Here is a 27431-nt window from a genome sequence, read left to right as displayed (position 1 = left end):
CCCCGCCTTGCCCCGGCGCGGGGCGGAGGACCCAGGTGCCCGCGCCCAGGTGCGCGGGGCTGGCGCCGGGGCTGCAGCTCCACTCGGCACCCGACAGCGGGCGCCGCCGCCGCAGCCGCCGCCGCCGCCGCCGCCGCCGCCGCCGCAGCTCGCCGGGCCGCCGAGTGAGCGGAGCGGCTCGGTGAGTTGGGGCAGCTCCTGACGCTCGGCCCTGCTCCGGCAGCCACAGCTCCGCCCGGTGTCGGGGTTTCCCCCAGTTCCGGGAAGCCCGCGGGCGCCGTGGGAGCGGACCCACCATCCGGAGGGTGAGGAGCGGTCGCTCGGGCGCGTGGAAAGCCCCAGCCGGCGGGGAGCGCACTGGGAGGAGCCCGCCACCCCGAGCGCCGCGCGCCCTGGCCCCATGCGACCCGCCGCGCCTCCCCGCGGGTCCGGGGCTGCGCCCTCGGCTCGCTGAGCCCCGGCGCTCGCTCCACACCCGGCCACGCGGCCAGCGCAGGCGACACGGCCGCCCGGCAGCGGGGACCCGGACTAGACTCCCCTTCGCTCTTCGGTTCCCGGGGCTTCTCCAAGCTGGACCATGAATCTGGCGCGAGCTTGGCTGTAGGAGCAATTCCGAAGCCGGAGGGAGAGGGCGTCCGGCAGTTCTTCGGTTGCTAAGGTAATTGTAGTTGTGACCAAAAACAATCCCCAGCAAGAGACAAATGGAGGGTCGGCGGGGATGACCCGAGGCAGCCCCGCACCCCTCTCCTCCTCCCCCCGGGTCTCCCGCCGTTCAGACGTGTGGATTTCATCTCCCGGGGCTGGGCGCGGGTCGGCTTCCGAGGCGTGACAGGTGCGGTGCGTGCCTGCGGTTGGGACCGCCGCTGGAGGGGAGCTTACATAAGGGCTTGGGCGAGCTGGCGAGCCGACTTGTGTGGGATGGGCGCAGGTCTGCGCAGGACTCGCTCCCGGCTGCTGGGTGCGAAGCGCGCTCCGCCCGGGACCCCCGAGCCCAGGCGCTCCCAAGCGCTTCCACGGCGCCGGCTGGGCTTGCCGATCGCAGGTACGACTGCGCACCTCAAACGCAAAGAAGTGCCTTCAACTTTTTCTCCGAGGAAGCTGGCGGTTGGTGGTTGGCGGGGGAAGACAGGCGAGGCTTGGTGGTGAGGCACGGAGGGCAGGCGCGGGGTGGCGAGCCTCGGTTGATTTGGGGAGGTGGGGTGCGGGTGCTGCTTAGGAAAGGAAACCCTGAGAATCTTAGATCGGACGGCTGACCGACTGATGGGTTAAGTGTGCAGTCGCTGTCACAGTAACTGGCAGGCTGAGTGGAAAGTGGCCCAGCGAGATCGGGGAAGTGACCCAGAAAATTTAATGTTGTTCAGAATGAGAGCTGCTGTATTTCATTTAACGCAAGAAAAGAAAAAAGAGGGGGCTGATAGAGTGAGAACGTCACTTTCTCTCGTGGAAGACAAGTGGCGTTTTTCTACTGCACAGGGGATTTATTTGAGATCCTCTTATTGACACCGAATCGTCCTCCCTGCATGTGTTATGCTTAGCAGCTGGAAAGACTGAAGCTTGTGAGCAATACCTTTGAGCAGCCCCCAGGTCCAACAGCAAAATAAATAAATAAATAATAAACAAACAAATACATAAATAGGATCAGGTGAAATCCAGCAGCAAAACCTTTTCTCTCCCAAGAGAATGAAAAATGGAAGGATAAGAATTGAGTTGGGTGCCCATGTATTTGTAACCCCTCTGTACAGTATTTTCACAATAAAAAAAAAAGAATTGAGTTGGGAAGGTCATACAAGTGTGTGTGTGTGTGTGTGTGTGTGTGTGTGTGTGTGTGTGTGTGTGTGTGTGTGTCTATCAGAAATTGTCAGACTGGAAGGAAAATCCTGTGTTTAGTTTCATGTAGACCACTAGGCTCTTGCTGAGCAATTTGCATAGATGGGTAATTTTATGGCATCCAAACTAGACTATTGGTGGGAAACTTTCTGTGAGTTGTGTGTTCTTTATTCTTATTCTGAATTTATTGATTTTGCAGTGGGTGTAGGTTTATCTTGTGGAAGAGTGTAGAGGACTAATGGAAACTGGAGACTGGACCGACAGCCTTGTAAGCCAGAGCTTCCACGATTACACTGGCAATATAAATAAATTCTTTGAGTTCTCTGATACTACTATTTGGATAAATTGTTGTGTAAATATGGTGATCTCAGGTACTATTAACTACTTCAAGACTTCTAGTAAGTCATCTTTGCCAGAAAGACCCCGCAGATTCTAGAAATGTCAACTCTTGGTAAAGGAAACAATGTTTGGTGGAGTTTTTCCCATAATCTTTGGAGTGATCCTTCTTTCTGATAAAATTTTTTTTCATTTAACATTCACTGAATTCCTGCTGTAGGGAATTTTGATAAAACAATACTAGTTTCTCATAGAAGCAATCAAGGCCTTCTCCAATGTAACATTATCCCTGAATCTTTTGTGGCAGAAATATTATTTTCAATGCTACCTGCTTTTGTACTTAGTTTCGACTTGTGGAATAGGATCTCCAGCATAAAGATTTTTAAGTGAGCAAGCTTTTGAGAAAAGGCTCCCCCTTCCCCCCAAAAAATAAAGTACTTTGGACTATGGAATTTGCCAATGTTTTATTATCCTGCAGGGAAAATATTTTATGTGAAAGTAGGATCGTTATGTGTCTTCTCATTCTAATCTTTTCCCATGCATTTTATGCTCTGAACTCCTAAGACTTTGCCAGGCATGGCTGAACATTCCGTTTTGTGCCAGGGGTTAAACACCAGGGAACTTTGAGTAAGAAGCTGTGTGTCACATAAACATTTTTTTTAATTTTTGAAAGGGATGCTCTTCAAAGATCTCAATGCTGGGATTAATTTTTCCTTCAGCCTCACAGCTTGTCTTAATTCTTAGTGCTTTGAACCTAGGAATGCATTTAACCTCTTCAGTATTCAAGGCCAGCTGGAAGGAATGTATTTACTGAATTTCATCTTCATTGTAACATATGGCATGATATAAATAATTACTATACACACACTGTCCAGCTGTATGGAAAGAAATAGAAATATAAAGTACATCTCTATGTTGAGTGATAGGAATATAACATTTCCAAAATCAGTTTTATGGTTTTTTTTAAATTATAAAAAGGTAACATTTATTTAGAACAATCCAGAAAAATAAAAAAAACCTGAGGATTATCTGTAATCCTCTACAGACAAGTGAGCCTCCATTGACATTTCTTCAATCTACATCCCTCCAGATGTTTATATGAATTACATCTTCATTGTGTTTACCCTTCCCCCAGTCTTCAGATCCTACACATAGAGCTTGAGAAGTGATTGCTGATTTACTAGATGAATTGATAGATCAGACTTTAATTTTAACCTTTGTTATTTTAAAAAAAAGTAGGTTCTCTACTTCTTTACTTGTCCAAAACTAGTATTTGCACTTTGAGATGGTAATGTGGATGGCCTCCCATTAGACTTAGGAAACAAAGTGCCTGAGAAATACCAAAATACTGGCCTTTCTGGGTGGGAGGACTGAGTTCTGGTTGCAATTTCTCTATCAACTACCTATGGGGCCTTGGGCCAGTAGGCCTCTTTCTTCGAAGGAGAGATGACACATACAGGTTCAGCTCAAACGCCTCTGACTTTAGTGTTGCCTTGACATTTGATGAGGATGATCTTTATTTGAAGAAAGATTATTCAGACAGAGAGCTGGGATTCACCCTGCCTGGAATTGGCCTGAGAATTTACATTTCTAATAAGCCCCTAGGTGAGGTCAACTCCACTGCTCTGGTACCTTCATGAAGACTACAAAGTCAGCTTCTGGGCCAAAAACTCTTTTCACTTTTTTTGTTTTTCATCCATCGACCCAGTTCCCAGCAATGTACCTGCCAATAGTTACTCAGGAACCGCTGGCTGGTTCAATCAATATTTGTTCTATCCATGGAGAGAAACGTTCTCAACTAGTCAAGATAGAAGAGAAAAATCATCCTAAATTTGGGACCATGAAATTTGTAATAAGAGTCATCATTAGTCATGAAGCCCAGTTCTTCAAACTGCAAGGAACACCAAAATGCTTGCAATTAAGCAATTAAAAATAAACATTAAGCCTAATGAGTTCCACAGAATGACTGGGAATACCTGCCTGAGACATTATACACCGTGAAGTTTACTACATGCTCCAGAGTACCTCCCTGAGACCTCTGAGCAGCAACACATTTCCTGCCACATACAGTTAACCCTTCATCGCTCTGGGTTCTGCTTCTGCCCACTCAACTTGCCATTGAAGTATTTAGAAATAGATTGTGTCTGTACTGAGTAGCTACAAATAGAGTATCTACAAACACTTACATTGTACTAAGTAAGCTAGAGATGGTTTAAAGTGTACGGAAGAATGTGCATAGGTTATATGTAGAGACTGTGCCATTTATTTTATTATTTAAGTAGTTGTACAAGGGAGCTGCCATTTTACCAAGCAGTTTGTGAATACAATGCATCTTGATGGATATCACCCTTTCAACTTCTCACCCAACCTTCCCAATCCACTCCGCCCCTCACTTCATTTTGTGGGTTATACCTGAAATGCCTGACTGCACTTTCCCCCTTCCCCTCTTCATTGGTCTACCCATCTCCCCTTGACCCTACCCTACCCCATTCAAGTCCCTGCTTCCTGGTGTTGGTTTTGTTGAGCTTTGACTTTGACTTTCTAAGGAATTACACTATTTGAGTTCTCCCTTGAATCTACCATATTTCACTTAATACATTTGTATACACTTGCATACCACCCAACACTTACTTATATGTTTGTAAACTAATTCTAGCTTCCGCATATGAGGGAAAATTAGCAACCCTTGTCTCTCTGGACCTGACTTACCTCACTTAATGTAATTTTTTTTCCAGGTCCTTCCATTTCTTTGCAAATGATACAGTATCATTCTTTCTAGTGGATGAGTAAAATTCCATTGTTGTCATCCAGAAAAAAATGGATTGGAGGAAAGATATTCTATAATGTAATGTGATTATATATTAATGTCATTATAATTATAACCTATAATAATGTAATTCTATTATATTCCATAAAAGGACAGAGGAAGTTTGCTAATACTCACCTCATTTATGAAACCAAGAGGTAAAAGAGTCAATGCTATCCCACCCACCCAAACTCTCCCACCAAAAGGCGCATCAATGTTCATTAGCACCTAGGAAAGAGATCACCATTTTATGATTGCGGAAACTAAAACCCAAAGAGACAAATTAACCAGAATAAGTACCACAGCTAGCAGTAACATCAGAAATCAGACCCAGGCTCGCTTGATCCTGAAGGAACGTGTTTTTCACTTCCCTCCCTGGACCCCTCTTGGGTGTTGGAAAGTCAGATATTGGGAATTCCAGTTGGCTGCGGAAGAACTTAGAACTTTCATTCATCTTGGTGTGGCTACTTGTCGAATGGAAAATCAATCCTTTCCTTCTACTTAGGTGTTGGAGACATAGTGCACACCCCTATTTTATGCATGGAACCACTAAAAAGGTGAATGTGAATAAATTAGGTGTGCCTTTATCTGTGGCTATTAAAGTTAGTTGTGGCAGAGACTGTCTCAACTTCTCTAAAATGCTTTGGAGAAAACACCAAAGGAGAAATCTGCTTTCCAATTTTGGCATGGCGGGTTTCCTTATTCTCTGGTCTCCGCCCTCCCCAGGAGGCTCTTTTATCCAAGTGGAGCCCACTAAGGTGAGTTCTCCTGGGAGAGTGTGCACTAGCTTGGACTCTTTGCAAGTCCTCAAGACACCTGTAGTGCACTCCTTGAGACCCTGCTAGATCACAACCTGGATAGACTCCTATTGTTTGTTCTTAAAGAAGCACCTAAAAAAACCTGTTAGTTGTGTTTTGGAACCTCACTTCCTCATCTGCAAAATAAGAATAAAAGTTAATTCTGCAGTGTGTGAGATTGAAGACAGATCAGCGGTAGCGTAGAGGCAAAAGAGGTAGAAGCAGCTTGAGGAAATGGAACAGTCACACCCAAATGTTTTCCAATAATTCCAACAAGTGTTTCTGAAATGAACATCTTTCAAGGTAATGGTTCCTTTTTGTCTTTTTCCCAAAGACTTGCTGTATCAGTCTAGTCTGTCTACCTTTGAGATTTGAAGAAACTTGTGGAAAGCAAGTAGACCAGATATCTAGGTGGAATAGGGCACTACAGGACAGACCTCTTTGTGAAAGGCAAGGGTTCTATCACTGCCTTGAGCCTAATGGCTGTTTATCAGCAATGGAAAGAGAAGTGAAACACTATTCGTGCTGCTGCATTGGTACCTCTTGAGCCAGTTGTGACCCACTCCTGAAACTGGTCCATGGTTTGTTTGTTTGTTTTTTCCTCTAGACTATAGGTATTTCTTCTTCTTCTTTTTAATGTTTTTATTGTGAAAATACTATACAGAGGGGTTATAATCACATGAGCAAGGTAATGAGTACATTTCTTTCTTTCTTTCTTTTTTTTGGGTCCAGTCGTGGGGCCTGAACTCTGGGCCTGGGCGCTGTCCCTCAGCTCTTCAGCTCAAGGCTAGCGCTCTACCACTTGAGCCACAGCGCCACTTCTGGCTTTTTTTTCTTTTTGCTTATTTGGTGCTGAGGAATCGAATCCAGGGCCTCAGGCATGCAAGGCAAGTGCTCTACCACTGAACCACGTTCCCAGCCCCATGAGTACATTTCTTATCAAGCATTGTTGCCTCCTCCTTTGTTTTTCCCCTACCATCCCTTCCCTCCCACCTCCACAACTACATCTTCCACCCTCCCTGCCTAAATTGTAAAGTTTGTTTTTGACATAGCGTCTTGTACATCTCATTGTTGCAATGGGTCAACCTGTGTCCCTATTTAAACAATTTGTTTTTTCCCTTCCGTTTCCCAAATTATACCAACATCAAATACAGTGAAAACAGGGGTTATAGCGTGGGGGAGGGACATACAAAGCAACAACAACAACAAAAATCACATGGTACCTTATAAATATGTTAGAAACGATAGCAAGAAATAAACCCTTGTGTCTTTATCTTGGGGTTCATTTCGTTTAACATCATCTTATCTGACCTTTTCTGCTTGTCTCAAATATATACTAGTTATTGCAAATAAGGGAAACCATGGGACCTATGTTTCTTTGTGCCTGGCTTACTTCACTTAATATATTTTTTTTCCAAGACTAGGTATTTCTTACAGTGCCTGGGACTTAGTAGGAGTTTGGTTAATGTGACCTGAGTTTTTGACTTGCAGCAGTGGGTGCAGTTAATAGGAGAAAGGATAGATTAGCTGGGATGGATGCCTGACTGGTATAGGAAGCATGCACAGATTAGCTCAGATGTGGGTGCGAGGGGCAAATGCTATAACCCTCGGCTTCTTGCTTATTGGACCCACTTCTGATCTATTACAAGGTGAGACTTACAGTCTAGTATCTCAATATGTGTTTGTCTCCCTTAGTGGGCTGTAAGGTGTCTGTTTGTTTTGTTCTGAGCCTTAATTTTATCTCCGTCTCCAGCATGAGGTCACGCACATAGTGAATGCTTCATAAAAATCAGTTTACTAAACAGAATAGTGACCCCAAGCTGTGGATCTGTCAGAGTGGTGTGCTATTCTTACAAAGTAAGGATCTGCTTCAGTAAAGATTCCTGTAGATCAAAGCCTTTAACAGCAGAGTGGTGATATTACTTCCATGAGAAAGTATTGAAACAGGAAAATAAGATTTGAAACTAATGAAGAAACTAAAAAAGAGATTTGGCCCTTGCCCTTGATGCCAGAGAATTATCAAGTGATGAAGCCCAGGTTTAAGCACACATATGTCAATAAATTTTACACACACACACACACACACACACACACACACACATGCACACACACACATATATGTGTGAGAAGGAGTTTTGCTGTGATGTTATGTTGCCCAGGCTAGTCTTGAACTCACAGTACCAAAAACTATAGACATTTGTTAGTAGGCCTGGCTTAAACTCAGATTTTTATCTGCCTTCAAAATCTTGAGTTTCTTTGATATATCACAAAATGGGGAGTAACAAAGACCCTCCCCTCAAGCTATTTTTGGTCCTCTTAGAATGATGATAGAAATAACTAGAAAATTAATGTAAAAGATGTTAAATGAATATCTAGAAAAAAACTTCCTGGAAGTTTATGTCATATCAGATTTTGTAGCAAAGAATTTTAAAGGCAAGAAACAATGTACAATTCAGTTCATAATTAGAGATAGAGAGATAGAGAGTTTGTCCTATCATTAGATGTGGAAGAGACAGGCTTTGGGCAAGGGGAAGAAATTTTATAGGTAAAGAGTGGAATAACAGCAAGATACTGTTTTCTTTTGATGGGAATGGTTGACATTAAATCCATTAATGTTTACTTTTAGAGTAAGAACTAATCTAATGGGCTGGGGATAGAGCTCAGTGATAGGTTCTCATATTTACCTGGCACAAGATCCTGGGTTTAGTCCTTAGCAAACACACACACACACACACACACACACACACACACACACACACACACACACACACACACACACACACACACACACACACACACACACACACACACACACACACACACACACACACACACACACACACACACACACACACACACACACACACACACACACACACACTGAGAACCAAACAAAAACAAAACAACTAAAGCCTTCATAATCAAGTCATTCCAGCAAAAATGGTAGCTCTGGGGTTGGAGCCATGGCTCAAGTGGTAGAGTACCAGCCAATAGGGGAAGCATCAGATACTGAGCATGAAAGTCAGATTTGAAAAAGAAAAATGGTAGCTGCACCTCCTGATTCTACTCATTGTCCTTGTCCCCATTACTATTTTTTCTTCCTATGCTTTTGCACACTATGTATCCATGTGGACATCTTGTGTCCTTTCCCTAAGAATATATGTCCAGGAGGTGGGGATTCTGTCTTCTTCCCTGTTCTAACATCAGCATCTGTGGTATTTTGGTTCATAGTACTTAACCAAGATTTTCATTTATTGTGTAATAAACGCTAGAAGGAGAAAGCATTAGTAAGTTAGTTGCAAACTCAAGAACTTAGTGGGACTGATTGAATAAAGCAAATGAGGGGGATGAGTGAGGAAACTTAAGTTGTAGATGGTTATTTGGTCGTGGCCTCCAGGGCTGGGAAGGCATTGGGGAAAAGTGAGGACCATGTTAAAATGAAGGGTATGGGCTACTCCAAAAGTCCTATTGTTGGCCTGCTTGTAAACTATTTTAAATCAGCAACTAATTCCAATTAAGAAAAAAATCATATAATTCCACCGGGCATAATCTAAGAGAAACTTTGTCTGAAATGCTCCTTTTATCTATCTGTGTTGGCCAATCTAATCTGTTTGTGACCTCTCTAGTAAAAAAGACAACAACTTAAAAAAATATGCAGTGTATATTATCTTAAACTGCTATGTAAGTGCTACTGTGTTCGGATTCCAAACCAAGCAGGAAGATGGTCATTATTCTGCTGACCGTACATCCTAATTCAAAGACTGATTCAGCAGCTGCATAGAAATAGAAAGGACACATTCACAAAGAAGAACTGTATCGATTGTATTTGTAGACTTTTTAGGGGAAGGCATCTTCATTTTTAATGCAACAGGTAGTTAGGGGGTGGCTATTGGCTTCTGTTTATATGCAGGAGTCTGGGTCATAATACAAAGCAGATCAGCACTATTGGTCCGCTTCTTGCCCCACCCCTACAGAATAGAGTTGGGAAACCTCTGATTTAGAGGGTATTACAGGGAGAGGGTACTGGAAGCCCCCTTGGGAGCAGTAGTCATCTCTTCCCTGGATGTAGAGGTTCTTTTCCCTATTGCAGTTGGCTCCAGTCTCTACTGTTCCTCTTGACTCCTTATTTGGACCAAGCTGTGAGTCCTATAACCCAAAATCCTTCTGGATGATGGTTAATCAAATATGGCTCGTATGTTTAAGAAACTTAGAGTTTTGTTGGGGGGGGAGATAACACGATATGTAAGGGGCATTGAAAAAAGAGCAATGGGGAGAGCTACGTCCAGGCTGAGCGATTTCACTGAAGAGGTTGAGCAAGTGTGTTGAATGTTGGAGGACTGGAAGGTCTGAAGCCTGGAGAGATGGGACCAGCCACCCGGGTAGCAGGGCACAGGGGTGTGCATGAGGCATGCCAGTGTAAATAAAAGGATAGAAGAGCTAAAATATAAGGAGTATGCAGGGAATAGGTAAAACCCCCTTGCTGAGAGTTGGGCTGTTAAAAAATTTTTCTGACAGGAGAAGTCTGCATTGATGAACTTAAAAATATGTGAAACAGGGACAAGGGAAATCTTGATTGTTAGCAAAAGTGTTTCTCTCTCTGTGTGTGTATCCAAAACATATATAAAATAAATATATAAATATATTTGTATATAAAACAAAACCCCAAGCTAGGCACCGGTGGCTCACACCTGTAATCCTAGCTACTCAGGAGGCTTAGATCTGTGGATTTCGGTTCAAAGCCAGCCTGGGCAGGAAAGTCTGTGAGACTTTTATCTCTAATAAACCACTAGAAAACCGGAAGTGGATCTGTGGCTCAAGCAGTAGAGTGCTTGCCTTGAGCTGAAGAGTGGAGGGACAGTGCCCAAGCCCAGAGTTCAAGCCCCACGACCAACCAAAAAAAAAAAAAAAAAGCAAGAAGAAAAAACAAAAATGCCCCCAAATATATAAATAACTTATATATATATATATATATATATAAAACAAAATCCAAACATATAAATAAATAAATAAATAAATGTTTGGGACCAACAAATAAATAAAAATTTAAAAACCCAAACATTTATTTATTTATATGTTTGGATTTTTGTTATATATATATATATATATATATATATATATATATATATTAGTTTTTTATATATTTGAGTTTGTTTTCTTTTTTTTTTTTTTTTTTTTTGGTTGGTCATGGGGCTTGAACTCTGGGCTTGGACACTGTCCCTCAGCTCTTCAGCTCAAGGCGAGCACTCTACTGCTTGAGCCACAGTGCCACTGATGGTTTATGGGAGATAAGAGTTTCTTGGACTTTCCTGCCTAGGCTGGCTTTGAACTGGATCCTCGGATATCAGCCTCCTGAGTAGCTAGGAATACAGACGTGAGCCACCAGCACCTGGCTGGGTTTTTATTTTTCATGCCAGGCCTGGGGCTTGAACTCAGGGTCTGGGTGCTGTCCTTGGGTGTTTTGCTCAAGGTTAGCACTCACTCTACCATGTGAGTCACAGCTTCACTTCCAGATTTTCAGTGATTTATTGGAGATATAAGCCTCATGGACTTTCCTGCCTGGGTTGGTTTTTGAACCCTGATCCTCAGATCTCAACCTCCTGAGTATCTAAGGTTAGGCATGAACCTCTGGTGTCCAGCCTATTTGTCACATTTTGTGCTAGTAAAATGAGAAATTAGAAGTATACAGTGAGTGACATTTTACTCACCTTATGCTGGTATCATAAGTGTTCCAGCAAGTCTACAGCTACATCCTTTACTTTTCCAGCATCTTCCACCCCAGCAGGGAAATGTGGCATGAAGTTTCCTTCTATCTCAGTCCACACCCGGGCCCATGGGCAGATTCCTCTGGTGTCAAGCTCCGTCCCAGCATTCTGTGCCTTTCAGACTTTCTTGATGAGAAAGGTTGGCTGCTGATGCCTGGGTCTCCCCATTCTGTAAGGCTGCAGTGAATCCATCACTGGATGAGCTTTATCAGCACTTACTCTGCCTGACTCATTAGGAACTTCCCAGCTTCACACCCCTGTACATAGGATATTCAGCATCACACCAAAGCATAAGCTGTCAGTTCTAGGTTCTGATTTTTTGGGGGGCTGGGGAGTGGGCTTCCTTTAGCTTTCCAAAGCTCCTCTGCAAAAGCCATTTCCCCTGTCTTGTCTCCTGCAGCCACCCCTCCCTCATTTTCAAGCATCAGTTTCTGATCTCCAGTTGCTTATATTCCCAATATTCCTTAACATGAATGACCAGTGGGCTATCAAAAACGTATCTGACAAACCAGGCACCAGTGGCTCATGCTTGTGACCCTAGCTACCCAGGAGGCTGAGATCTGAGGATCATGATTCAAAGCCAACCTTGGCAGGAAAGTCTATGAGACTCCTATTGCAATGAATCACCAAAAAGTGTGAAGTGTGGCTAAAGTGTCAGAGTGCTCGTCTTGAGCAAAAAGAAGCTCAGAGACAGCACCTAGGTCCTAAGTTCAAGCCCCAAGTCTGGTGAGCACAGGCAGGTTTTCTGTGATTGAGACTGTCTATGTTGTTGATGCATGAAGATGAACAGTAATTGATTGGACTAGAAACACAAGTTGGGAGCCAGTCCTTGGAAGGAATTGAATGCCACAAATAAATGAAAATGGTAGTGGTAATGACAATGATTCGGGCTCATTTAAATACAAGATCCTTACTCTCAGAGCCCCCCCCCCCAAATCCAACAATATCCCGATAGAACTGAAGCAAAATTCAAACCTTTCAAACAATAAATAAGTAAATACATTTATTTGACCATCTAGCTGAGGATTCAAGCTAAGGTTGGATCCAGGAACTTAAGCAATACCATCAGCACTCTTCCTTGACATCTGGGCTTGAACTCAGGACCTGGGTGCTGTCTCAAAGTTTTTTGTGTTCAAGGCTAGTGCTTTCGCTTGAGCCACAGCTCCACGAGAGGCTCACAGACTTTCCTGCCTAGGGTTGGCTTTGAACTGTGATCCTCAAATCACAGTCTTCTTGAATAGCTAGGATTATAGGCATAAGCCACTGGCGCCTGACCTATTATTCATTTTTAGCCTGATTTCGAACTACCAATTATGTTCTCATTTTGGAAATATATACTTTTCATTTAAGAGGACGTATATATGTACTCATTTTTTTCTGCTGGATTCATATACAGCATTGTTTAACAGACTCAGCCATATTGCGATGTGTAGTGATTATTCATTCATTTTTTATTGATATGCAGCATTCTCCATGGTGATACTTCACACACATTTATGCAGCTACTATTGGTGGAAGTTGGGGGGCATTTGTAATTCAGTCACATTATGAATTTTGCAGCTTCAAACATTTTTGAATGTGCTTTATGGTAGACATACAAATGCATTTGTATGTTTGGCATACACCTGACTTGATTCCTAGAATTTTAGATTGTACATATATGTTCAGGTGTAGTTGGCTTATAGGAAGGGTTTTCCTGAGTGGTTGTACCAATTTATATTATTGTTATCAGTCAGGTGATCAGACATATTGGAGTCTGTTTGTGTGATTTCTAGTCTATTCTATTTCCCTATTTGTTCTTTTTAATGCTGATATCATACCTTTATTATTTGCACTTTATAGCGGTCTTGTTGTCTGGTAATGGATGTCCTTCAGCTTTGTTCTAACATAAGCATAGTCTAGTTATTCTTAGCCATTTGAATTATGGAATCAATTTTAAAATAACCCTTTGAGGGGACTTTGATGGCGTTTGCACTAAGTCTAGTTCAAATTGGAAGTAAATAAATGTCATTAACAGTGGGGACTATTTCCAACCATTAATATGCCACATCCCTCCATTTATTTAGATACTTTATTTCTGTTGTATTTTTGCATCCCTTGTTGTAAAGGTATTGATCATCTTTTAAGAGATATCTATTACTATTATTTGAAGTTATTTATTGTTGTTAGAAGTGATGCCTTTTAACACCATATCATGTTTCTGTATATGTTATATATAAAAATCATATTTCTATATAATTGAGGTTTTATCTATTGACCTTATGTACAGTGACTTTGTTAACTTCTTAATTGTGATAGTTGTATATAGATTACTATGGATTTTCTATATGCACAATTCAGTTACCAGCAGAACAATTTTTACCCTTTCTTTTCTAATCATTGTGATTTCTATTTCCCTCCCTCTCTCTTTTCCTTCCTCCTTCCCCCCTTCTTTCTTTCCTTCTTTTTTCTTTCTTTCTTTCCCAGTCTTGGGACTTGAAATCTGGGCGTGGGTTGCTGTTCCTGAGCTTCTTTTGCTCAAGACTAGTGTCCTACTACTTCGAGATAAGAGTCTCATGAACTTTCCTGCCTAGGCTGGCTTCGAACTGGGATCCTCAGATCCTGAGATCTGAGTAGCTAGGATTACAAGTGTGAGTTACCAGCAACCAACTCTATTTCTTTTTCCTATGTTTTACATGGACTAAGACCTCTGACATAAGGCTGAGTAGCAGTGGCAAAAGTGTGCTTCCTTCTATATTTCTAATCTCATTGGGAAACTTTCTTTTTGAGATGGTGTCTTACTATGTAGCTCAGGGTGGCCTACAGCTCTTAATGGTTCCTCTTCAGGTTCCTGAGTGCTGGGATTCAAGTGTGCATCTCAGTGGCAAAGTTTTAAAGTTTGGCTACGAGGTATGATAGCTGCTTTAAGTATTTTTGTAAATGTCCTTTTCCAGACTCAACAAGCCCAGTCACATTCAGAAAGTGCTAAGGCTATTGTCATGGAGATTGACTTTGACCAAATGCCTAAAGCAATAATTAAATTGTGGAATATCAGACTCCTGTTTTTCGGTTATTTATTTATTTATTTTTAAATTCTTGAACCACTATGTCTTCTTTGCTTCAGGAGGTTTTTTTCTCTTTTTTATCCAGAATTTCTAGATGTTCTTAAGGGTTGGTCAGTTGTAGGTAGATCCTCATGGTCAGAAATGGTACATTCTAATCAGACTATTTTTGTACATGTAATGCTGTAAAACAGCCCTCTCAGGAACTCTTCAATTGTTATTTCCATGACTGAGATAGCTTCTGGCTGTTGAGCTTTATGAACAGATTTTTCTTTTGTTAAGTTTTGCTGTCTGAAGAAGAGGAAAAGCCTATTGCTTTTATGCCAAGTGTGGCATAATAGGGTCTTTGAAGGGATGCACTCTGTATTACATAGAAGGGCTTAATTTTAAGGTATCCACATACTGATTTTACCTGCTTTTCAAAAGAAAGAAAACAATGAAATCCCAAAGAATAAAGATGACATTATTATTATTTTTTAATCATAAGAGAAGAAAAAGCCAATGGTAATACCTTTCTTCTTGGGTCCCCTGAGATCATACCATCCTCTTTATCTCTTAGTCATCCCCTTATTGAGTATAAAAATTGGCAAGTGTCTCTGTCACTCCTACTTCTTCCCTAGCAGTCACACAATCTTTTCATGTAAAACAAGAGAATAATAAAGTGTGTCGTCTGCAGGCCCTACAGGCAGGAGCATTTGAAGCTACAACCTTGATTCCATCCTTACAAGAGAAGCATTTGAGATCTCCAGCCCCAAGTTCTTTTGCAGTCTCTGTTACTGACCATCAAAGAGAGATTAGAGTACAACTGGATCTTCCCAGGACTCAGGGTCATCTTCTGAAAAATAAAGCATTTGTGCTTGTTTTTTCGGACATAAACTTTTTTTTTAAGTGCCAAGGACTACATAGTCAATACTTTGAGCTTGCAGTTATTTGGTTCTGCTATAGTATTGCAAAAAGCAATGACAAAGAAGCAAATAAAGGGACATTTATAAAGTTTTATTTACGGACACAAATTTGAGCTTTGTATAATTTTCATGTGTCATAAAATATTATCCTTTTAATATTTTTCTTTCTTTCTTTTTTTTTTTTTTTGGTCGGTCGTGGGGCTTGAACTCTGGGCCTAGGCGCTGCCCCTCAGCTCTTCAGCTCAAGGTGAGCGCTCTACCACTTGAGCTACAATGCCACTTCCGGTTTTCTGGTGGTTTTATTGGAGATAGGAGTCTCACAGTCTTTCCTGCCCAGGCTGGCTTTGAACTGTGATCCTCAGATCTAGCCTCCTGAGTAGCTAGGATTACAGGCGTGAGCCACCAGTGCCTGGCTTCCTTTTAATATTTTTCAACCACCAAAGAACCATTTCTTGGACACAGACCATAGGAAAACAATCAGCTATAGTGTCCCATGGACTTCAGTTTGTTAATCTTTGAACTAGTTGAATATCAAGAGTTATTCCAGAGTTCTGTTAGGCTTTGATATTCTGTCTTTTTTTTTTTTTTCCTGCCAATCTTGGGTCAGGGTCTCGGCACTGCCCTGAGCTGCTTTTGCTCAAGGCATTCTACTACTTGAGCCACAGTGCCATTTCCTGCTTTTTCTGTGTATGGGGTACTGAAGAATCGAATCCAGGGCCTCATGCATGCTAGGCAAGCACTCTACCACTAAGTCACATCCCCAACCCTGATATGATAGTCTTTAAAAGTATTTTTTCTGGTTGGGTACCAGTGGCTCATGCCTATTATCCTCGCTACTCAGGACACTGAGATCTGAGAATCATGGTTTAAATCCAGGCCAAGCAAGAAAGTCCAGTCCAGGAGACTCTTATTTCTAATTAACCAGCAAAAATCCGGAAGTAGAGCTATGGCTTAAGTGGTAAAACACTAGCCGTAAGCACAAAAGCTCAGGGACAGTGCCCAGGCCCTGAGTTCAAGCCTAGGACCATCACTATATGTGTGTGTATTATAAATATATTATGTATAAATATTATATATTTTTATTCAATTAACATTGTTCAGAAGGGTCTATTTGTTTCTTGTAGATGAACTAACAATAAGAATATGTAAGACTTTTTGAGGCAAAGCTTCACTCTAAAGCTTAGACTTGTCTTAAATTTGAGATTCTCCTGTCCCAGCATCCTATATACTAGGATTAAACATACGCAGCAACACTCCTAGCTAAAGATTTTTGTTTTCCCTTTATTTCTTTTTTGATACTTGCTCCTTCTTTTTGTATATACAAGTGTCTGATTTGTACAATTTTCCTTTCCTTTCTTTTAGCAGTTTTTTACCCCCATCACAAATCTGCCAGTGATGAACTTCCTTGTTTTTAGCAAAATCTTCTGAGAATGTCTATTTTTGCCACTTTTGAGTGAGAATTTCACTAGATGTGGAATTCTTAGGGAGTGTTTTCCTTTTCTTTCATTTTTAGTATTTCAAGCTGCACTCTTGCTTGTGTGGTGTTTGATGGGAAAGTCTTCAATTCATATCCTTGTTATATGGGTAAGGATCTGGTTCCTTTAGAATTTCTCAATGTGTGTGTGTGTGTGTGTGTGTGTGTGTGTGTGTGTGTATGTGTGTGTGTGTGTGTATGAGTGTGTTCAATTTGAATGCAATGGGTCTAAGTGTTATTTTTTTTCCTTTCCCCCCATTTATTCTGATCAGTGTTTCTTAATTTTTCTGGACTTGTGCTCTAGCCTATGTTATGAAGTTTGAAAAGTTTCCAGTCATTATTGATTCAAATAGTTTTTCTCCTTTCTCTTTCTTCTCTGGACTCCTGATTATACTTGTATTACATCTTTTGATATTGTTCCCCGATTTTTAAATATTGTTTTGTTTTTCTTCATTCTCTGTGTCTGTGTCTGTCTCCGTCTCTGTCTCTCTCTTTTTCTTTGGCCTTCAAGCTCCCTGATTCGTATTTTTGACTATTTAGAATATGCAGAGCAGACCAGGGAGAGCAGGCTCCATGTGTTGCCGGGATCTTGAGTTTGTAATACCTCCTTTGAAAAGGAGCTTATTGTTGTTTTATTGTTTTTTAAATTTCATGTCTCTGCTTTATCCACTTAGCTTTTTTAATTAAAATCATTAACAGTTTAAATATAGTTCTTTAAATTTTTCTGTCTATTAATGACACCAGTAATTCTAACATTTGTAACATATCTGAGTCTCAGTCTGATGGATGCTGATCTCCTCAGAATGTGTTTTTCCTGCCTTGTAGTTTTCCATTCAAAGCCATTCATTATGTCCTGTGAAGCAGAAATTGAGGCAAATAGGCCTTTAGTGAGAGACTTCATTCTGGTGAGGAGTTGGGCTGCATTGAGTATTCTCTGTTGCTGTAGAGGTCAAAGACTTTGAATTTTGCCAGTGTCTTTGCTTTTGTTTCGTCTCTGATTTTTAGGTTTTTCCTAAGTAGTCTTCCTTAGGGAGTTTGGTATTAGAGACCTTTTAGAGACCTCTTCTGTTGGTGTGGTTACAGGGTCTAAGTGAGCAGGAATTTCCTATAGCCACCTTTAAGAGCAAAACTAAAATACTTTCCCTTTAGTAAATGCAGCACAACTTTCCTGTGTAAGAGAAAGGAAAGTCCAGAACATGGTGGCATAGCTGAGACTGTCTGAACATGAGGGGTGAAGGGCGTGTCTCTCCTGACTTCCATTACTTCAGTGGGTTCTGAAATAAGCTACCAGCCGGGACTAAATGTTAAGTAAGAAGGTGATATTGCCAATGCAGAAAAGGACAAAAGGAAAGTCAGCTGGAAAACATTTTCTGGTTGGTGAGTAGTGTTGACTACTTGTTTCAAGTTTGTTGGCATGAACTTGAAATGCAGCTAGTCAGGATGGTTGTGGAACTTCCTCTCTGCTTTGAAGTGTTCATCTGCTTGGATGTGAACTTGGAGGTGGTGGGTGTTTGGGTTCCATCACTGATAGAGCTTTGCCAGAACAGCAAGATATGGAAAGGATTTGTGGGAGCAGAGAGATTACAACAGTGTGACTTCACAATGGAAATACAGAGAGAAGAAAGTGAAGGTGGAGGGAGAAATGGCCACAGGTAGTACAAAGGCTGTAGGGTTGGCAATGAATGCAGAATAAGTGAGCTGGAAAGCCCGTAAGTGGGCACGTGGCGAGGGGGGGGGGGGCGCTTGTTATGGAATTCAAGGTGAGACAGTCAGATAATAGCTGAGGGAGAAATAGGTTCAGGCAGGGAAATAAAGGAACTGAGAAGCATCTTTTCCCATAAGCCCTTGACTCTGATGTTGAAGTTACGGAGATCAATGAAGGAGTTAGGGATGAAGAAGGAAACCTGAGCAACCATCTACTAGCAATGAAACCACTTCAGTAGGAGGGAGGAGGACCACCACAGTGAGGGTGGGTGGAAAGATATCTGTCACTAGAGCAGAGATTTGTGTAGGAAGAAGAGAGGGAACAATGGAGAGCCTGGAGAATGCCTGCCTTATTTCCCGGCCTGGAGAGACAGGAAGTTTAGATACGGGGGCTACCAGGGAGAGAATGTCTTAAAGGAGGGTAGATTTCCCTAAGGTGGTAGTAGGTCATTGCTGAGAGTAGAGGTGGAGGACACTGTGGACATGGCTATTTTACAGGAGAAGAATTCAAAGGTGGAGAGAGAATTGGCAGGGGGCTATGAGTGTGGTTCTGGTAAGAGAATTCCCTGGTGAGCCAGGACTTCCTGTAGTTATTATAGCGACTGAGTGCAGGACCATGAGGCACAACATCCTGGGCTGAGTGATGGGGGGAGGGGGGGAGGGGGGGAGGGAGGGGAGGGAGGGAAGAGTGGTATGCTGCCATATGGTGAACTTTCTACTTCTCTCTCCTGCCTCAGTTTATAGGATCATTGTTATCATAGGACACACACACTAATTTTCTTTATATATAGCTTTGGAAAGCTAATTTGTTTTGTTGAATTTCTTTCTTTAAAATTTTTTATTATTGTCAAGGTGATGTACAAAGGGCTTACAGTTACCTAAGTAAGGTAATAAGTGCATTTCTTGTCACACTTGTTACCTCTTCCCTCATTTTTCTCCTCCTTTCTCTCCCCACCCCACCACTCCACCCCCCCCACCCCGAATTTCTTTATGTGTTTCGAAGCAGGTTGGTATGGAGAAGTCAACTTTGCTGATAAAGTAGAAGGAATCTCCAGATTAATGGAGACTGTACTATGTTTTGTGCCAAATATGTTGTGTAGGTGATTTCATGGAGATTCAAACTGACATGTTGAAAAGACTATGGCTGGAATTTTTAGTTCCTTAGCTAAGCTCAAGCTACTTTGGGTACGTGCCCGATGTTCTTCAGCCTCAATTTTCTCCTCTGTAGGATAGAAATATGATCCACCACCTCTTGTGGCTGCTTGCTGGGCTGCCCAGGTGACTGTAATGAGCTAGATCAAGCTGAGAACCACTACCATGAGGTGAATAGCATTTGCTCCATTTATAGATATAGCAGCCTAAGGCTACATGTGATGTTTATGATGGTGCGGCATCTAAACGCCATCACTAGGATGGGGAGCTAGTTCTTTGACCCGAAGTTCCTTGCTTTATCCATGTTGTTGAGTTTCTGCTTTAATACAGGGGAGCAAAGTGAGCCCCGCCTCAGCCTGTTGGCCCACCACTTGACAAATGCACGAGATGAAGGATCAGGTGGGTGTTATCCAGGTCAGTGGTTCCCAAACCTGGTTATGCTTCCAGCTCGCTGGGGAAGCATTTAGAGTATACCATCCCCAAGGACAGCCCTGGGCCAACTGGACCAGAACTTCTGGAGCAAGGGAACCAAGAGTTTTGTGTATTGAGATTTGTTCCTCAAGTGAGTCCGAGGCTGCTCATCAGACCAAGTCTTTGTATCTACTTTGGAGAACCATTAGATTCTATCTGAAGTCCTGATACACAACGGTGAGACCCTGGGTACCTGCCAGTGGCCTCCAAATTGGTCTTCAGGAGTTGTGTGCTAATTGGGAATTGGCTTTGAGATCTTTGATGCAGTACCTGAAACAGACAGTCACTCAGTCTGTCACTGAGCATTTGAACTTCAAGGAGGTAGGAAATGTCAAGCTGGCAGGCTCTGCTGTAGCAAAAAGTTATTTGTTCTTTAGAGTTGTTGTTTTTCTTTCGTTCCCCTTGAGGCTCCTGCCCACTCAGTCAGATTACAGCAAAATAAACATGCTTGTACTACTGAGCTAGCACACATATTATAATTTTTTTCCCCTGGCTGCGTAACATCATTGATGTAAAAAAAAATAAACCCACAAAAAACCCATTGGCTTTCATGGGCTGAGGCAAAAATGTGAATTTGCTGTAATATAGAGGTGAGAAAAATAACATCAATAGAAATTCTTGTTTGGCAGCATAAATACTCATTCGGACTATGTTACAGTCTCGGTTTGATGACCTCTCCTGGATGGCATTTCCCTGAATGGGGTTTTCAGGGCTGGGCACTGGGGATGGCAGGCTGATGTTTAAGGCATTAGTGCAGTGATGATTCTGGTGGCACTGGGGTGTATAATTATAGTTGTCTTCCTAGCTCTGTGTCAGCATGTCCTGAGGAGGTCCTTGTAGCCCCATAGTGCGGTCAAACCATCTGGAGTGGAGAGATCTAAGGGTGGGGGATGGGTTTCTCTGGGATTTGGACTCAGGTGGCATGGGAGTCCCATTCCCTCCAGTTGAGCTACAGTCAGTCACCTGTGCTATGTGGCATTTACGTAGCCTCCACTTCCCTCTCCAGAAGTAGTCATGCCTGAACAGCTGGAACTTTCAACCAAAGGCTGCACTAAGATCCGATTCTGGGCCTGACTTCAAAGCCCCTTCCTTCTGCATATGTTGTGGATGTCTCCTTCCTGCTCTGCTCAGTGCTGTTTGCTGCCTAGGCTTTGCTTGCTCCAGAGGGCTGGTATTATAAAGAAAACAGCAGGCATTTGTTGTAACTGCAAGTCATTAAATGCAATGTAAGTTTGGAGTCAATTGCAGGCTAGATCCTGATTTTTCATAAGCCTGGATAATCAGCAGGGGTCACAAACACTCAGTTCTGCTGTCCACCCTCCCCACATACTCCCTTTTACCCAAGTGGTTTGTGAACTGCAGAGATGGGATTCGTGTATGGGTCTGGCCAGTGGCAGCCAGCCCTGGGGAGGAGTGCACATGGGGTTCTGTGCATGGGTCGTGTCTGTTGGGAAGTTCTCACAATGTGTTATCCAGATAAGAGTTCCAATGGTATACGCTGCATCTCAGTGGAAACTTACAGTTACATGATTCAGTGCCCACTATGGACCAGGCCTTTCTTTTGGTGCCTGGAGAAGAGAGGAGAACCACATCGCTAAGTGTCTGCCCATGCAGAACCCACCTTCTGGTTGAGCAATTCCCTAATAAAGTGCTTCCCTTGGCTCAGATCTCTTTGGTCTTCTCACTCTTGATGCCCAGCACAGTCCTGAGCCACTTCTGGGGCTACAGCTCTGTGTGTGTGTGTGTGTGTGTGTGTGTGTGTGTGTGTGTGTGTGTGTGTGTGTGTCTGTGTCTGTGTCTGTGTCTGTGTCTGTGTCTGTGTGTGAAACCCTACTTCCCCAGGTCCCAGTTGTCCTTCTATTGCAATCTCAGGTGTTACTTCATCCTGCTCTGGGCAAGTCAGACTCAAGTAGACACACATTATTACAAAGTCCTTGATCTGGGCATATTTGCCACTCACCCAGGTCTGTTTGGTGTATGTATCCCCAGGCCCAGCAGAGCACCTTGGGGAAAGAAACATTCAGCATACTTGCACTTAGAGTACCGGTCTGGTCCCTGGAAGGTGGTTGTGACTGTCATGAGAATTGCTTTATGGGAGGGGATGATGCTGAGTTGGAAAGAGGATGCTCTATTCCTGCAGGTCATCCTTGGAGAAATTCAACACGAATACTGTTCTGAAGAGAGGAGCTGGGCTGGCATGGAAGTAGCCAGGATGAAAGAGAGGTGCCATGGCACATTCTGGAGAGTCTTTGAAGGGATGAGACAATTATTTTATACCAGTGGTTCTGACAGCTAGTTACAGAGCAAGGGGAACACGGCCCTCCCTAATTATGGGGCTTTCTACTACACTGGGACTGTGGATTGTGACAGACAAGGGAACAAAGAGAGAGGTGAGGAAAATTGCTCCAGATCACACAGTCACACAGTGGTTCACTCGTGGGCTTGCCTGCTGACAGAAGACAGCTGTACCTCCAAGCTATATATACTGTGTCCATTTGCCTTCTTTGAATAATGAAATGACAGTCACAGCACACTTTTTGTTTTCCCGCTTTTGTCACTGGGAATCGTTATAGAAAAATAATATTATTAACATGCTTTCATTCTATAGAAGTACAGTAATGTGTTTTTATAAAAAATTATGTTCTTCAAAGTTTATAATAAAAGTTCCTAGAGTATTTACTATGAGCACATACATGTAGCATAGATTTATAAAATGAACAAGGTTCTGTTATCTACCATTAAGCTATTGGGCTTCATTTAAAAGAAATATATTAGCTGGATGCTGATGGCTCCTCACGCCTGTAACCCTAGCAACTCAGGAAGCTGAGATATCAGGATCATGGTTCAAAGCCAGCCCAGGGAGTCCGTGAGACTCTTATCTCCAATAAACCACCAGAAAACCGGAAGTGGCACTGTGGTTCAAGTGGTAGAGTGCTAGCCTTGAGCTGAAGAGCTGAGGGACAGCGCCCAGGCCCAGAGTTCAAGCCCCACGACTGATGGAAGGAAGGAAGGAAGGAAGGAAGGAAGGAAGGAAGGAAGGAAGGAAGGAAGGAAGGAATTAGTACATGCCAGTAATCTCAGCACCTGGGAGACTGAGGCAGGAGAATTACAAGTTAGAAGCTAGCTTGGGATACAAAGAGTTAACTGGAAAGCAGTATGGAGGTTCCTCAAAAGACTACACATAGAGTTCCCTATGACCCAGCAATCCCACTTCTGGGTATTTACCCAAATGATCACAAATAAGGACACACTAAAGCTGTCAGCATAACTATGTTTATCACTGCATTATTTACCATAGCTAAAATATGGAACCAACCCAGATATCCCACAGTAGATGAATGGATCAAGAAAATGTGGTCTGTACATATAAAATGGAATTCTATGCTTCCATCAGAAAGAATGACACCACCCCACTTGCAAGGAAGTAGAAGGACTTGGAAAAATGTTAAGTGAAATAAGTCAGATCCAAAGAAACTCCCATGATCTCCCTTATTTGCAATAATTAGTGTACATCTAGGATAATCTTAGCAGATGAGCAGAATAGCTCAATAGCTATGTACATCTGACCATATATGATGATGCTAAGCAAAATGAACTCCACAACATGGACACAAGAGGTTTTTCTTTGTTGTTGTTCTCAATGTGATTTCTTTTTTTCTTTTGTGTTTTCTCCCCTATGGTTTCTCCCCTGTTGTCACTGTATTCGATTTTGGTACTCTGGGTACTCTGAACTAGGGAAGGGAAAGAGAAAAACAAAATGGTGAGACAAAGGACAAAGGGGAAACATATGCAACAGTGATACTCAAAAGACAACATGTTGGAAATGATCTGTACAACTTGGGGGGATTGGGGGGCAGGGAAAGAGGGAGAAAAATGAGGAAAGGGGTAACAAGTTAGACAAGAAATGTAATCACTACCTTACTTATATAACTGTAATCCCCTCTGTACATTACCTTAACAAAATTTTTTAAAAAGTTAAATAAAAGAAAGAGAAATACATATTTTATAGCTTATTATTATTATTATTATTAGTGCAAGTATTGCACTTGAACTCAGGGTCTGGGTGCTGTCCTTAGCTTTTTCACTTAGGGCCGGAACCACAGCTCTACATCTAGATTTTTGCTGGCTAGTTGGAGATAAGAGTTTCACAGACTCTTCTCCTGGGCTGGTTCTGAACCATGATTCTCAGATCTCAGCCTCCTGAGTAGCTAGGATTAAAGGTGTAAAGCCACTGTGCTTGGCAGTACAGCATATTATAATGACTGGATATCTGGTTAGTCAATTTCAGGAGCTCCAGTATTGCAGCCAGTGAATTTAATTATGTAGTGCTTACCTACAGAGGTGTCACGTGAAGTTCTCCCTAACATTTCTTGACTTACGGACTGGAAGGTGTCTATATTACTATTTTAGAAAGGATTCTTTTTAGACACAGAAAAATGAAATGGCTTGTGTGAGTTTCCCAACCAGTTGATAGAGGAACCAAATATAGAAACCTTTCTAGTGAATACAAACTCACTAAGATTCCTAACTGGAGCTCTGGGCACTCCCTTAGCAACCTTCAGCCTAGGCTGAGGGACAAGCAGGCCATGCTAACCAGAAATGCTTCTGTGGGTGGGAGGGGCGGATGGAGGTGGAGGAAGGGCTAAGATGGTTGTTTCTAGGTCATTTCCAGCCCTGCCATGATAGCAGTGATTTAGGCAGTGGAAGAGAGTATGTTTAGTAGAGTGAAAGTGTGCGCTTGGAAATAAAGCAAGGGAGACTCAGCAAGGTTCTGCTTCTTAGATAAACCAGTGCGCCCAAAGGGACCTGTGGCTATTGGGTTCTGGGATAGGGAAGTGAGTGATCCTTGGAAAATGAAAGTGTGTTGTTCATTTGGCTTTAAAAAGTCACTGAGTAGAATAATAGCCAGTGTCTCTCTGTTGTAATCTATTTATGGACTACTGATGTAATCAAGTACAGGTAATAGAACTGTTCTCTTTATCTCTGCTTGAAACCCAGCTTGGAATGTACTACTAATTCCTACATGCTAAGAAAAGCAGCCACATCACCCTACTGGAAGTATTTTGGAGAACTGCATTCTTTCCTCATTTCCTTTCATTTATCTCTCTTTCTCTCCCTCCCTCCCTCCCTCCCTCCCTCCCTCCCTCCCTCCCTCCCTCCCTCCCTCCCTTCCTTCCTTCCTTCCTTGCTAACATGCTGTTCCTGGGGCTTGAACTCAGGGCCTGGGTGCTATCCCTGAGCTTTTTTGCTTCAGGCTAGCCCTCTACCATTTGAGCCATAGCTCCACTTCTGGCTATTTGCTATTAATTGGAGATCTATGTGCATCTAACCATATAAAGTAGTATTTATTGAGATGAACTCTAGGAAATGGAAATGAGGGTTTTTATTATTCTTCATCATTATTTTTGTTTTAATTTCCTTTCGTCTTGTTTATCTATTTTTGAGAGGGTATGGGGAGGCATAGAAATGACGAGATAAAGGGTGAACAAATGCAACAGTGATACTTACTAGACACTATGTTGAAAACAAACTATACAGCTCATAGGTGGGGACAGGAGGGAAAAACTGGGAGAGAGTGAGGGAAGGGGTGACATTGTTCAAAAAGAAATGTAATCTTTTTCTGACTTATATAATTGTAGCCCTTCTGTATATCACCTTGACAATAACAATAAATACAATTTTAAAAAAGAGTCTCATAGACTTTCCTGCCCAGGATGACTTCAAATCATGATCCTCAGATTTCAGCCTCCTGTCCAGCTAGGATTATAGGCTTGAGCCACCTGCATTCTTCTGGACATTGCATTCTTAGCATAACTTGGCAGATTCTTGTTTCTCCCCCTTTTCTATCCAAACTTGTTTCAATGGACTGACCTTTGGTACAACTTTTTATAATTGAACGTTTTCTGATTTTTCTTTTAAATGGAATGGCCTTTTTTGGCTAAGTATTTAAGTATTTATGAAAGTTTCCTTGATGAAAAGCCTGTGAAATTTGTGCAGCTAACTCAGGCATGTTGTTAGATTAGTGATAACATTTGTCAAAGACTTTTATGGCTTTATAGTATACTTTCTTGCTCAGCTCAGCCTATTTGACCTGTACCTGGTGTGTTCTCTGTGGGCTGTGGGATTCACAGTTTGCTGATGGAGTGAAGAAGAGCAGGGTTCTTTGGCGTGGTTCTAAGCATGCCTTCCAGTCTCTCTGTAGGTTCATTTTAAAGGGAAATTAGTCAAGAGAACCCAATGGGCTATTTAACTTCTCAAGGTCACTCAGCAAATATGGGGTCATTCCCAAGAACTGAACTTGCTTTATTCAGAAATTCCACATACTTGGAATTTTCTTACTATTATCCTGCCAAGATTTTTAAAAGGCCAAATTAATCACACTCAGTTTTCTTAACTGAGCTGAAGAAATACACTTAACATCAAATTAACCATCTTCAGTGGCCTTTAGTACATTCACAGTATTCTAAATTGCTCACATCTATTTAGCTTCAAAATCTTTTTATTGTTCCTAAGGGAGACCCCATTCATTGTCCATTAGGGCCACCCTACCCACCCTCTGTGTTCCCCAGCTGCTGGTAGCTGCCAATCTTTTTTTCTGTCCCCCTGAATTTACCTGGTCTGGATTTTTTACATAAATGGACTCACAGTACACAACTTTTTCATCTGTTGTCTGAAACTTAGTGTAATATTTCTGTGCATTCTAGTGTGTCAGAAGTTTCTTTTTTTCTTATTTTCTTTTTTGTTTTTGTTTTTTTAAGTCCAAGACTGGAACTTGAACCTGGTACCTCACACTTTCACTCATTGGCTAGTACTTTACAACTGAGCTATGTCTCCAACTCTGAAGTTTATTTCTTTGTATGGAGGACTACTAGTCCATTGTATGGATAGACATGTTTTGTTTATCCATTCATTAATCAGTAGACATCTGGATTGGTCCATCTTTTGGCTATGGTGATTAGGAATGCTGTAAATATTTGAATGCATCTATTTGAATGTTTCTTTTCTGTTCTTGGGAGGGTATGTACATTGTTAATAGAATTTTTAGATCATGTGGTAATCCTGTGTTTACCTTTCTGAGGAACCATTGGACTGTGTTATTATGACTATACCATTCCTATCAATAATGTACAAAGGGTCTCATTTCCCTATGTCCTTG

General features: G+C 42.2%; 1 protein-coding gene across 6 annotated transcripts in view; it reads left to right on the top strand.

Moving 5' to 3' along the window:
* The first annotated feature begins 213 nt into the window (after positions 1-213).
* Rgs6 (regulator of G protein signaling 6) overlaps positions 214-27431 on the top strand; it is a 491090-nt gene continuing 463872 nt past the window's right edge. Inside the window, exon 1 of one of the 6 annotated variants that reach the window (XM_070030921.1) lies at positions 214-658. The gene's annotated coding sequence lies outside the window, so the exon portion shown is untranslated. Of the gene's footprint in view, positions 659-682; positions 1043-27431 lie in introns of those variants that run through there. The other 5 variants (XM_070030920.1, XM_070030918.1, XM_070030922.1 and 2 more) reach the window with 5 other exon arrangements.

The sequence above is a fragment of the Dipodomys merriami genome, unplaced genomic scaffold, assembly GCF_024711535.1.
Source record: "Dipodomys merriami isolate MVZ:Mamm:240054 unplaced genomic scaffold, mDipMer1.0.p SCAF_1, whole genome shotgun sequence".
Taxonomy (NCBI): domain Eukaryota; kingdom Metazoa; phylum Chordata; class Mammalia; order Rodentia; family Heteromyidae; genus Dipodomys; species Dipodomys merriami.
This window is presented reverse-complemented; position numbering and strand designations above follow the sequence as displayed.